This window comes from Pseudophryne corroboree, chromosome 2 (assembly GCF_028390025.1).
Source record: "Pseudophryne corroboree isolate aPseCor3 chromosome 2, aPseCor3.hap2, whole genome shotgun sequence".
Taxonomy (NCBI): domain Eukaryota; kingdom Metazoa; phylum Chordata; class Amphibia; order Anura; family Myobatrachidae; genus Pseudophryne; species Pseudophryne corroboree.
The window spans coordinates 493,588,810-493,600,897 of record NC_086445.1 but is presented as its reverse complement, the minus strand read 5'-3'; the positions used below and the strand labels follow the sequence as shown (position 1 = coordinate 493,600,897).

Genomic DNA, 12,088 nt, shown 5'->3' with positions numbered 1-12,088 from the left:
AATAACCTTATACAATGTCAAAGCGCAGTAAAGAAGGCAAGTAAGGTGCTAGCGTACATAAAACGGGGAATTGAGACAAGGGATGAGGATGTAATCCTGCAGCTGTACAAATCATTGGTACGTCCGCACCTGAAATATTGTGTTCAGTTTTGGGCACCACTGTATATAAAAATAAGAATTTACTTACCGATAATTCTATTTCTCATAGTCCGTAGTGGATGCTGGGGACTCCGTAAGGACCATGGGGAACAGCGGCTCCGCAGGAGACTGGGCACATCTAAAGAAAGCTTTAGGACTATCTGGTGTGCACTGGCCCCTCCCCCTATGACCCTCCTCCAAGCCTCAGTTAGGATACTGTGCCCGGACGAGCGTACACAATAAGGAAGGATTTTGAATCCCGGGTAAGACTCATACCAGCCACACCAATCACACCGTATAACCTGTGATCTGAACCCAGTTAACAGCATGATAACAGAGGAGCCTCTGAAAGATGGCTCACAACAATAATAACCCGATTTTTGTAACAATAACTATGTACAAGTATTGCAGACAATCCGCACTTGGGATGGGCGCCCAGCATCCACTACGGACTATGAGAAATAGAATTATCGGTAAGTAAATTCTTATTTTCTCTAACGTCCTAAGTGGATGCTGGGGACTCCGTAAGGACCATGGGGATTATACCAAAGCTCCCAAACGGGCGGGAGAGTGCGGATGACTCTGCAGCACCAAATGAGAGAACTCCAGGTCCTCCTCAGCCAGGATATCAATTTTGTAGAATTTTACAAACGTATTTGCTCCTGACCAAGTAGCTGCTCGGCAAAGTTGTAAAGCCGAGACCCCTCGGGCAGCCACCCAAGATGAGCCCACCTTCCTTGTGGAGTGGGCATTTACAGATTTTTGGCTGTGGCAGGCCTGCCACAGAATGTGCAAGCTGAATTGTACTACAAATCCAACGAGCAATAGTCTGCTTAGAAGCAGGAGCACCCAGCTTGTTGGGTGCATACAGGATAAACAGCGAGTCAGATTTCCTCACTCCAGCCGTCCTGGAAACATATATTTTCAGGGCACTGACAACGTCTAGCAACTTGGAGGCCTCCAAGTCCCTAGTAGCTGCAGGCACCACCAATAGGTTGGTTCAGGTGAAACGCTGAAACCACCTTGGGGAGAAACTGAGGACGAGTCCTCAATTCCGCCCTGTCCGAATGGAAAATCAGATAAGGGCTTTTTCAGGATAAAGCCGCCCATTCTGACACGCGCCTGGCCCAGGCCAGGGCCAACAGCATGACCACTTTTCATGTGAGATATTTTAACTCCACAGATTTAAGTGGTTCAAACCAATGTGACTTTTGGAACCCAAAACTACATTGAGATCCCAAAGTGCCACTGGAGGCACAAAAGGAGGCTGTATATGCAGTACCCCTTTTACAAACGTCTGAACTTCAGGGACTGAAGCTAGTTCTTTTTTTGGAAGAAAATTGACAGGGACGAAATTTGAACCTTAATGGACCCCAATTTCAGGCCCATAGACACTCCTGTTTGCAGGAAATGTAGGAATCGACCCAGTTGAATTTCCTCCGTCGGGCCTTACTGGCCTCGCACCACGCAACATATTTTCGCCAATTGCGGTGATCATGTTTTTGCTGTTACATCCTTCCTGGCTTTGATCAGGATAGGGATGACTTCATCTGGAATGCCTTTTTTCCTTCAGGATCCGGCGTTCAACCGCCATGCCGTCAAACGCAACCGCGGTAAGTCTTGGAACAGACAGGGTCCTTGCTGGAGCAGGTCCCTTCTTAGAGGTAGAGGCCACGGATCTTCCGTGAGCATCTCTTGAAGTTCCGGTTACCAAGTTCTTCTTGGCCAATCCGGAACCACGAATATAGAGCTTACTCCTCTCCATCTTATCAATCTCAGTACCTTGGGTATGAGAGGCAGAGGAGGGAACACATACCCTGACTGGTACACCCACGGTGTTACCAGAGCGTCTACAGCTTATTGCCTAAGGGTCCCTGGACCTGGCGCAATACCTGTCGAGTTTTTAATCATGTGGAAGACTTCTGGGTGAAGTCCCCACTCTCCCGGGTGGAGGTCGTGCTGAGGAAGTCTGCTTCCCAGTTGTCCACTCCCGGAATGAATACTGCTGACAGTGCTATCACATGATTTTCCGCCCAGCGAAGAATCCTTGCAGCTTCTGCCATTGCCCTCCTGCTTCTTGTGCCACCCTGTCTGTTTACGTGGGTGACTGCCGTGATGTTGTCCGACTGGATCAACACCGGCTGACCTTGAAGCAGAGGTCTTGCTAAGCTTAGAGCATTGTAAATGTCCCTTAGCTTCAGGATATTTATGTGAAGTGATGTCTCCAGGCTTGACCATAAGCCCTGGATATTCCTTCCCTGTGTGACTGCTCCCCAGCCTCGCAGGCTGGCATCCGTGGTCACCAGGACCCAGTCCTGAATGCCTAATCTGCGGCCCTCTAGAAGATGAGCACTCTGCAACCACCACAGGAGGGACACCCTTGTCCTTGGTGACAGGGTTATCCGCTGATGCATCTGAAGATGCGACCCGGACCATTTGTCCAGCAGGTCCCACTGGTGCGTGGAATCTGACGAATGGGATTGCTTCGTAGGAAGCCACCATTTTACCCAGAACCCTTGTGCATTGATGCACTGAGACTTGGCTCGGTTTTAGGAGGTTCCTGACTAGCTCGGATAACTCCCTGGCTTTCTCCTCCGGGAGAAACACCTTTTTCTGGACTGTGTCCAGGATCATCCCTAGGAACAGAAGACACGTCGTCGGAACCAGGTGCGATTTTGGAATATTGAGAATCCAATCGTGCTGCCGCAACACTACCTGAGATAGTGCTACACCGACCTCCAACTGTTCCCTGGATCTTACCCTTATCAGGGAATTGTCCAAGTAAGGGATAACTAAAATTCACTTCCTTTGAAGGAATATCATCATTTCGGCCATTACCTTGGTAAAGACCCGGGGTGCCGTGGACCATCCATACGGCAGCGTCTGAACTGATAGTGACAGTTCTGTACCATAAACCTGAGGTACCCTTGGTGAGAAGGGTAAATTTTGACATGAAGGTAAGCATCCTTGATGTCCCGAGACATCATGTAGTCCCCTTCTTCCAGGTTCGCAATCACTGCTCTGAGTGACTCAATCTTGAATTTGAACCTCTGTATGTAAGTGTTCAAAGATTTTAGATTTAGAATCGGTCTCACCGAGCCGTCCGGCTTCGGTACCACAACAGTGTGGAATAATACCCCGTTCCCTGTTGCAGGAGGGGTATCTTGATTATTCACCTGCTGGGAATACAGCTTGTGAATGGCTTCCAAAACTGTCTCCCTGTCAGAAGGAGACATCGGTAAAGCCGACTTTAGGAAACGGCGAGGGGGAGACGTCTCGAATTCTAATTTGTACCCCTGAGATATCACCTGAAGGATCCAGGGGTCTACTTGCGAGTGAGCCCACTGCGCGCTGAAATTCATTGAGACGGGCCCCCCACCGTGCCTGATTCTGCTTGTAAAGCCCCAGCGTATACTGAGGGCTTGGCAGAGGCGGGAGAGGGTTTCTGTTCCTGGGAACTGGCTGATTTCTGCAGCCTTTTTCCTCTCCCTCTGTCACGGGGCAGAAATGAGGAACCTTTTGCCCGCTTGTCCACGAAAAGACTGCGCCTGATAATACGGTGTCTTCTCATGTTGAGAGGCGACCTGGGGTACAAACGTGGAATTCCCAGCTGTTGCCATGGCCACCAGGTCTGAAAGACCGACCCCAAATAACTCCTCCCTTAATAAAGCAATACTTCCAAATGCCGTTTGGAATACGCATCACCTGACCACTGACGTGTCCATAACCCTCTACTGGTAGAAATGGACAACGCGCTTAGACTTGATGCCAGTCGGCAAATATTCCGCTGTGCATCACGCATATATAAAAATGCATCTTTTAAATGCTCTATAGGCAAAAATATACTGTCCCTATCTAGGGTATCAATATTTTCAGTCAGGGAATCCGACCACGCCAACCCAGCACTGCACATCCAGGCTGAGGCGATTGCTGGTCGCAGTATAACGCCAGTATGTGTGTAAATACCTTTTAGGATACCCTCCTGCTTTCTATCAGCAGGATCCTTAAGGGCGGCCATCTCAGGCGAAGGTAGAGCCCTTACAAGCGTGTGAGCGCTTTATCCCCCCTAGGGGGTGTTTCCCAACGCACCCTAACCTCTGGCGGGAAAGGATATAATGCCAATAACATTTTAGAAATTATCCGTTGTTATCGGGGGAAACCCACGCATCATCACACACCTCATTTAATTTCTCAGATTCAGGAAAACTACAGGTAGTTTTTCCTCACCGAACATAATACCCCTTTTTTTGGTGGTACTCGTATTATCAGAAATGTGTAAAACATTTTTCATTGCCTCAATCATGTAACGTGTGGCCCTACTGGAAGTCACATTCGTCTCTTCACCGTCGACACTGGAGTCAGTATCCGTGTCGGCGTCTATATCTGCCATCTGAGGTAACGGGCGCTTTAGTCTGGACAGGCACAAGCTGAGTAGCCGGCTGTCTCATGTCAACCACTGTCTTTTATACAGAGCTGACACTGTCACGTAATTCCTTCCAACAGTTCATCCACTCAGGTGTCGACCCCCTAGGGGGTGACATCACTATTACAGGCAATCTGCTCCGTCTCCACATCATTTTTCTCCTCATACATGTCGACACAAAAGCACCGACATACAGCACACACACAGGGAATGCTCTGATAGAGGACAGGACCCCACTAGCCCTTTGGGGAGACAGAGGGAGAGTTTGCCAGCACACACCAGAGCGCTATATATATACAGGGATAACCTTATATAAGTGTTTTTCCCCTTATAGCTGCTGTATAGTTAATACTGCGCCTAATTAGTGCCCCCCTCTCTTTTTTTAACCCTTTCTGTAGTGTAGTGACTGCAGGGGAGAGACAGGGAGCTTCCCTCCAACGGAGCTGTGAGGGAAAATGGCGCCAGTGTGCTGAGGAGATAGGCTCCGCCCCTTTTTCGCGGACTTTTCTCCTGCTTTTTTATGGATTCTGGCAGGGGTTAAATGCATCCATATAGCCCAGGAGCTATATGTGTTGCATTTTTTTTGCCATCCAAGGTGTTTTTATTGCGTCTCAGGGCGCCCCCCCCCAGCGCCCTGCACCCTCAGTGACCGAAGTGTGATGTGTGCTGAGAGCAATGGCGCACAGCTGCAGTGCTGTGCGCTACCTTGTTGAAGACAGGACGTCTTCTGCCGCCGATTTTCCGGACCTCTTCTGCCTTCTGGCTCTGTAAGGGGGCCGGCGGCGCGGCTCTGGGACCCATCCAAGCTGGGCCTGTGATCGTCCCTCTGGAGCTAATGTCCAGTAGCCTAAGAAGCCCAATCCACTCTGCACGCAGGTGATTTCGCTTCTTCTCCCCTTAGTCCCTCGATGCAGTGAGCCTGTTGCCAGCAGGTCTCACTGAAAATAAAAAACCTAATCTAAAACTTTCACTAAGAAGCTCAGGAGAGCCCCTAGTGTGCACCCTTCTCGTTCGGGCACAGAGATCTAACTGAGGCTTGGAGGAGGGTCATAGGGGGAGGGGCCAGTGCACACCAGATAGTCCTAAAGCTTTCTTTAGATGTGCCCAGTCTCCTGCGGAGCCGCTGTTCCCCATGGTCCTTACGAAGTCCCCAGCATCCACTTAGGACGTTAGAGAAAAGATATCGGTGAGCTCCAAAGGGCTCAAAGGCGAGCTACTAAATTGATTAAAGGGCTTGAGGGACTGGATTCCGAGGAAAGGCTAACTAGGTTGAATATGTATACACTAGAAAAGAGGCATCTAAGAGGGGATATTATTAATATCTTCAAATATGTAAAGGGTCATTACAAAGAGTTATCAGAGGAATTATTTATTAAAAGAACTCTGTTTAGGACACGTGGGCACTCGCTGAGGCTGGAGGAGAGAAAATTCCATATGCAACGAAGGAAAGGGTTTTTCACTGTTATTGCAATAAGGATTTGGAATTCCCTGCCAGGGAAGGTAGTAATGGCGGACTCTGTAAAAGCATTTAAAAAAGGATTGGATACATTTCTGATCGAAAATGATATCCAAGGTTATAACATTTAAAATATTGACGTTGATAATCCGGGTGTAACATGATTTATAGTTGTAATTAGCCATAAAACATTATTTCAGCGGGTACATTATAATCAACTCAACTTAATACAGAATACAGGTTGAACACGATGGGCATTTTGCCTCTATTCAATCTCAATTATTATGTTGCTATGTTACTATGATACCGCTTCTCCCCCATAATGACAATTAACACATCTACCCCAGTGGTATGCAAACCTGACAGTCAAATGGTCAACAGCTATGTAAAATCAAACAATAATACACATGAATGTCGATACTCCTACAGTGCGATACAAACAGGCTGATCGGGGCGGGAGCTGACGTCACCCACCCACCCTGAAAACGCTTGGGAACACCTGCGTTTTTCCTGACACTCCCAGAATACGCCCAGTTACCACCCCCAAATGCCCGCTTCCTGTCAGTCTGCGTTCGCCTAGCGATCAAAAAAGACGCAGGATTTTTTCACAGTTTGGCCTGCGAATTATGATCCATACGCATGCGTAGTCGTTTGATAATCATCCGTTATGCGGTTTTGCACAACAGCGATCAGGTCTGAATTGGGCCCAGAGTCTGTATGGTTGTAACTCAGTCACCGAGTTTAAGGTTGGCCAGATCTATGACACATTGGGGTGGGGATCATTAGATCGACAGTGTCTAGGTCGACAATATTTAGGTCGACCACTATAAGTCGACAGTCACTAGGTCGACAGGGTCAGAAGGTCGACATGGTCTAGGTCGACATGTCAAAAGGTCGACATGAGTTTTTTACGTTTTTTTGGTGTCGTTTTCTTCGTAGAGTGACCGGGAACCCCAATTAGTGCACTGTGTCCCCTCGCATGGCTCGCTTTGCTCGCCATGCTTCGGGCAAGGTGCCTCGCTCCGCTACCACTTCGCTCGGCACAGATTACCGTTCCAATCGTAGTCCACGTGGATCGTTAAGTATGAAAAAGTAGAAAAAAAGAAAGAAAATTGAAAAACTCATGTCGACCTTCTGACCTGTCGACCTAGAACATGTCGACCTTCTGACCCTGTCGACCTAGTGACTGTCAACCTATAGTGGTCGACCTAAACATTGTCGACCTAGACACTGTCGATCTTCAGACCGGATCCCGACACATTGGCATGATCAGTGTAGTTAGTATTTAGAATAAATAATTCTAGAAATCCTTTGTCTATTATAGGGTGATGTTAGGGGGTTCTACTAGTTCCACTAGCCACCATAATCTGGGCAATGTAGAGAATTTTTGGTCTTTGAGTGCTGGTCCTGGGTCAGGGGTGGTTTAAGAAAGTAGGAAGCCCATGTACAGTCTCCAAGGGGGGAACCATCCTCTCACCAGCACAGTTGCAGAGTAAACTCTGGCAATGTACCAGAGTCCGCTGTGCATGTACAGGTCTTCGGGAATATGGCGCCCACTATTCTCCCAGTGAAGTAAATAAAATATATAGGTGCAGTGTGTGTGGTGTGGGCCAATGCGCAAAGCACACCCTGCACCCATTAAAGATGTGCTCACGGCCTGATTACAGCCACATTCACATTGAGTTTATCCCATGATCTAGTTTCCATGATAAGGAGTAGATTTCCCCATAAACATACTAGTCAGGTCTACTGTTTGCTCAATTTATTATTTATTTATTACCAGTTATTTATATAGCGCACACATATTTTGCAGCGCTTTACAGAGAATTTTTGCCCATTCATATCGGTCCCTGCTCCAGTGGAGCTTACAATACTACCACATGTACACGCACACATTCACACTAGGGTTAATTTTGTTGGGATCCAATTAACCTACCGGTATATTTTTGAATTGTGGGAGGAAACCCATGACCTCAGTGCTGTAAGGCAGTAATGCTAACCATTACACCATCCGTACATTGCAATTTAGGTCCATTTGTGCCATGGTGCCAGTGGACAGTGATGCACAGACTTCGTCCACATCACCCACGTACCTTATATCAGGTACAAATGAAGCTAACCAAAGCTGAGCCTGAATGATTGTGGGGCTAAAGTTAATGTCTCATTTAACAAAAAATACCATTCATTTTAAAAGCAACTCTGTAGCTTCAGTGTGCTTATTATATATATATATATATATATATATATATATATACACACAGTAGAGAACTCCAAATAATTTGGAAGGTGCACTCGCACAGGTAAAAAATAGTAGATACTTCTTCTTAAAATCACCAAAGCTTTTATTGTCGACGTTGCGGTCTGATGACAGCCCTTTTTCAAGACAGGTGATGTATCATCCTCATCAATTCATCATAATAGACAACAAATGTGTAATCTGCAAATACACAGTAATATACAGTCACAAGCAATATGCCTCACCGGCCCCTATGGGCACCCAACAGTGACAATGATGGACCCGTCACCAAAAAACACCTATTAGAAGTGTGCCTAAAGGATATTACCATCCTATAAAGTTCTAATTACCTGGGATACATAAAAGAGTCCACACCGGGCATCTCTCATGTCAGAACATAAGGGCATATTCAGTGCTAAAGTTCATACAATGCAGAGGCATACTCCCATCTGCCAAATAGATGAATAAACAGGGTCATCATAGATCTTTACACTCCCCTCCACAGATACACCTCACATCCAAAGTAATAATAGTGTACAACCTCATACCTCATCGGAGTAGCCATAAAGAAAATACAGCAGCGATGCAGGAGGTATTGGCATCTAGGGAGATCCAACCTACTAACACCAAAAAGAACAATATCCTCACTGGGTGCTAATGTGAATCAAACAAACAAGTCATCATAGAGCATCATAGAGCCAATAGTATAGAATCAAACATCAGTACTCACTTCAGCTAAGGGACACCGCAAGCATTGCTGCATGCTGTCCCTATAAGCAAGTGGGCTATTTAAACCGCACTGACCGGAAGTGACGTCCATTCCGGAAGTCACCCCCGCAAACACAATTACCCTCATAATAAGACACTACTCAGTGTTCTATAATGCCCTGGACATGCTAAGAGCCACATGCCCCACCTGTGGACCAGGCCACTCAGCCACACAGACCTCAGCGCCGGCTCCAGCCAGACGCCGTCTCCCGTGGTGTAACACCACCGGAAGCGCGTCATTATGCGTTCCAGCGATACTTCCGTGCGGGTCAGCAACCGGAAGTGTGCGCTCGAGTGTCACAACCCCATAGACAGCCACTGCTACACAGTATAAACACATCCCTGCACAGAGTAAATAACACACTGTCACTAAATTCCATAGTAATCATACCTCCATAATACTCAGTAGCCGGAGGTATACGGGAAGACCATTCAGTCCCCGTTGCTAAGCTACCAGGACGCAACAGTATTGCGCCCCAGTTCAGAGGTAAAACAATAAATGACAAACTACCCATCATCTTAAATAAGAGATAAATACACAGATGGAAATTCATATCCATAAAAGGCACTATTAACAGATACACACTGTACAACCATCATCGAATCCCACTAATGAAAAATACAACTCAGCTCCATAACTGAATGGACTAAGCTGGCAAAAAGATACCACTTAGATAATAATGTCATACATCCAACCCAATGTGCCTATGTCTGCGCGTGTATACACGCGCATACTCCACACCGTGGATGGTAACAGACTTAGTAGGTCCAAATGTCTGTCAGCAACCCAAGAGGCCGGTGAGTCATTCACATAACAATGATCTTACAGTAAGGCAACACAAATAAAGACATACTACACAAAAACAGAGACAAATAACCTGAATTGACACATAAGCTTCAATATAGAAGGAAGCCCATCTGTCAAACAGCATATCTACTATATACCACATAAGAGCCCAACCGCACGGTCGGTAATGAAGCTACTACAGAAAAGGATGTAATGAATTCGCTTTATTAAGGCCCCTAGGGGCTACAGTGTCCAAAGTGTATATCCAATAACACTCTCGTTGTTTGAGGGCCAAAGATCGGTCCCCTCCCATTGGGTTTGGGGGAATCCAATCAATAATTTTACATTTAAGGCTCGCCACTTGGTGCCTAGCGTCCAAGAAATGGCGAGCTACTGGCTTATCAGTCTTACCCGTAAGTATGGCCGTGTGTATGGAGGACCTGTGATTGGCCATCTGATCACGGAACATACGCGTAGTAAGGCCAACATAATACAACCCGCACGGGCACTTCAATATGTATATAATGAAATCAAGACGACAATGCAAATGATAATTTAGTCGGATGGTTTTTCCAGTATGCGGATGGCTAAATGTAGGTCCTGTAATCATGGACCGACACGTCGTGCAACTACCGCACAAAAAACATCCCGGTTTAGACTGCATCAGGGCAGTCCACAGGGTTTTAATAGAATCTTCTTTAGGAAATGATCTAGGTCTCATGAGAAGCTGTTTGAGATTAGCTCCCCTTCTATACGCCATCATTGGTACCCCTGTTTTTGTGAAGGGTAAAGACTCATCTGATTTAATAATCGGCCAATGATGGTGTAGTGCTTTTTTCATCCTCGCAGAATTACCATCAAACTGTGTAGGAAAGATCAAACGATCTTGAATTTTCCTTTTTGGTTTAGTGCCGGTAAATATCTGTTCAGCTTTGTGTCTACACCCCCGTAATAGTTTTGGGGAATAACCACGTTCTAAAAAACGTGTAGTGATCTCGTTACATTGGTCATTTCTGCGTATAGGTTCAGAGTTCAACCTCATTACTCTCAAGTACTGTGAAGTCGGCAGACTCTCTTTTAAAGCTGAGGGATGATGACTAGTCTGTTATGATTCCCGTACTCCAGACCAGATGAGATCTTATGGCAGAGGTCTGAGTACTGGAAAGATATGCTGGTTACGGGAACAGGGAAGCCTAGTAACCCCTGGCGCCCTAACTCCGTTGTCTTGCCCGTGTTATCAGAAATCCCCTGCGAGACTATGGTTGCTTGAGCCCATGGCAGCCGCGTTCGAAGGGCGGATTATGTCTGCCCAACCCCGATGCCCCCTCAGGTCTTAATGGGAGACAATGGGAAATCCGAGACAGGGTGATAACAAGGGGCCCTCTGACTAAGCAACCAGGCCAGGGGTTACAAGCTATCTAACTTAACCAAAAGTATGTGCGGACAAACCGCCAGGGAAAAGGACAACCAAAGATCCACTGATCCGTTACTCCTATCCAGCACCGCTGGATACCAGAGTGGACTTGTGGGAGCGGAATCCTCCGCAAAAGCTCCGGAACACAATAAAACTAAATAATAAATAGTAAGCGGTCAAGCCGCAACACACGGCTACGCCGCGACTCACGAACACCACAGGATGTTAAAGGTGCTCGGTAGGACTCCAGGAATAGATGACAAATTCCGAGTACTGGATCACTGAGGACAGGAACAACCGAATTGAGCAGGACTGGAAACTCTCTGTAACTGACACAGCCAACAGGAAGCTAACACCGGCGTCTGTGAGAAGTCCTGAGAGTGCTTTTATTAGGAAACCCTCCAATCCGGATCCAGACAGGGTAATCATAATTATGCCGTGCAGCTGCATGCTGCACGGCCAGGATACAATTTGACCTGATTAATTAGACCTAGCAACGGGGAACGCGGTCCGACAGTGGCGTCCCCGTTGCTATGGTCTAAGCGGCTCCGTGCGCCCGGCGTCTAGCGTTGCTAGGGAGCCGGCGGCTGTCTGCCTGCGGCGTCCCTAGTTGCTAGGCGCCGGGCCGCACTGACGGGCGGACCCTCGGCGCCTAACAGTACCCCCCCCTTGAGGAGGGGTCAAGGAACCCCTAAGGCCAGGTTTTTGAGGAAATTCTCGAAAAAATGCCCTTTTGAGCCTCGGGGCATGGAGATCCTCGTCCAGGACCCAAGACCTTTCTTCTGGACCATAACCTCTCCAATGTACCAAAAAATAAAGCCGACCCCGGGACAACTTGGAATCGAGAACCTTCTCCACTAAGAACT

General features: G+C 47.2%; 1 long non-coding RNA gene across 1 annotated transcript; it reads right to left on the bottom strand.

The window, feature by feature from the left end:
* Positions 1-8,378: 8,378 nt before the first annotated feature.
* Positions 8,379-8,873, bottom strand: LOC135050913 (uncharacterized). The gene is made up of 3 exons (XR_010241920.1): positions 8,802-8,873; positions 8,604-8,702; positions 8,379-8,454 (listed from the first exon to the last, which is right to left on the bottom strand). It is a non-coding gene; the product is annotated as an uncharacterized LOC135050913 (long non-coding RNA).
* Positions 8,874-12,088: the final 3,215 nt, after the last annotated feature.